The sequence below is a fragment of the Photinus pyralis genome, unplaced genomic scaffold (assembly GCF_008802855.1).
Source record: "Photinus pyralis isolate 1611_PpyrPB1 unplaced genomic scaffold, Ppyr1.3 Ppyr1.4_LG3b, whole genome shotgun sequence".
In the NCBI taxonomy this organism is placed as follows: Eukaryota; Metazoa; Arthropoda; class Insecta; order Coleoptera; family Lampyridae; genus Photinus; species Photinus pyralis.
In genome coordinates, this window is record NW_022170510.1 from 26,265,419 (window position 1) to 26,267,234 (window position 1,816).

The window sequence follows — 1,816 nt, forward strand, 5'->3', positions numbered from 1 at the left end:
GATAAGCATTGGTATTAAATTAATTGTAGTTTATTGAGTTGATTTCCCAGTCTTTTAGTAATCTCCTGTTGGAGACTACACGGATTTCAGTCACGTAGAAAAGTGTAACACCAATTTTCATCTAATGGCTTATTGACATGTTTGAAGTAAACGTAGGTAGGTACAAACCATATTTAGCTTTTCCTCACGAAACCCCAAATACAGATATGTCGATTCACGTTCCTAAAAATGTGCGGTCGTTATTGTACATTATCTAATTTCACAATCTCTGAAGCCTTACTAATGTGTAAGTTTCTGTACCATCATGTGTTTCATGTGAATGTGCTAAATATAAACCGTCTACTTTCTTCGTATTCAATGCATATTTTAAGATGTATGAATAAAATTTTCTTTCATAGCGTAATGCTTTGAATAAAATACCTATTATTCGTCGATGGGTTTTATTGAAATTGCCAGACATAGTGCAAGCTAATACAACAAAAATCGGTGAAAGGGACTGTAACAAAAACCACAGATATTTAATAATGGGTTTCTCGTAAAAAAAGTTCGATATGTTACGCACAAACATCGAGAACGCTATAATAATTGTGTGCAGAAGCAAGTTAACCAAAGTTATTATAACCTTTTCGTATTGGCAAAAATACCAATTCGATAGGTTCATGAAGAGGTAACGTAAATACGGTCAGTCGTTAAATGGACAACAAAATAAATCAATCAAGAAACAAACTATCTGGTAAGAAAACTGTATGGCAATGGTTCATACAATGTTGGACCGATACCCCTTCGCTCGGCTCAAAACCGGAGAGCATAAGGATTATTAGGGCGCCAGGGTTGCGTTGGACAAATTAGGGTACGATTAATAAAAAAAACCCAGTCCTAGAACTATAGGAAATAAACCATTGACACAAATAATTGATTCTTTAATGTTCGCTAAAATAATAACTGGTTCGTCAATATTATTTTTCTTAATATAAAATTTGTTTTTTTTAAGGACTACTAGAAATGAAAAAGAGGTGAATGTTTGAGTGGGTGTTGTGGGGTTTTACCGGAGATCTCTTACAGATTGCGTATGTCGTGATTACTTCACAATATGTTTTGTGTTGGATGATTAATGAGGTGAGTTTAAATTATAAACAGTTTTTCTGACCTTACTCCAAATTGATTTCTATTTTTTTTATTGTTTTAGGACTCGGTGAAGGTTACCAAACGACGGTGTTGGACGAGCTTCTGATGTGGATTCCGGCTCCAGAGGTAAATAGGTATTGGTCAAACTTGGTAAATTAAGGTATTTTAACTATTTAATAAATAGGTAATAAATAAACCCTAAAATAAATTAGGTATAATTAAAATAAGTTTTTGCTTATACACTTCTTCTTACCAAATGCTATTGGGTTTATTTGTTAATTAAAAGGAATTTCATATAATTTCAAATATCACATATGCATGGCATGGATCTAAAATCTGAAACGGAATTTTGAGAGTTATAAAAGAATTACCATGAAATAATTACTTACTTAGTTTATGTTTGTAGTAAATATATCAATCAATTTAATTAATTTTGAATTTCTTACAGGATTACAACAATATTCTGGGATTCATTCAAGCATTCATCCTCTAACAACCATTTTTCTTACGCTCAGTCACGTCTATCCTCTCCACATTCGATAACCCCTTGACCCTTACCAGTTACCTTTATCAAAATTCTTATTGTTGGTTACCTTGAGTTTAAATTTTCATATCTAGCGGGAATTTTAATTTAAATGTAAACGGAAACGTTACATTATGTGAGAAGTTTAAAGTTGAAAAATCAAGCAGT

General features: G+C 32.2%; 1 long non-coding RNA gene across 1 annotated transcript; it reads left to right on the forward strand.

The window, feature by feature from the left end:
• The first annotated feature begins 677 nt into the window (after positions 1 to 677).
• Positions 678 to 1,219, forward strand: LOC116166349. The gene is made up of 3 exons (XR_004144316.1): positions 678 to 850; positions 992 to 1,116; positions 1,187 to 1,219. It is a non-coding gene; the product is annotated as an uncharacterized LOC116166349 (long non-coding RNA).
• The last annotated feature ends 597 nt before the right edge of the window (positions 1,220 to 1,816 follow it).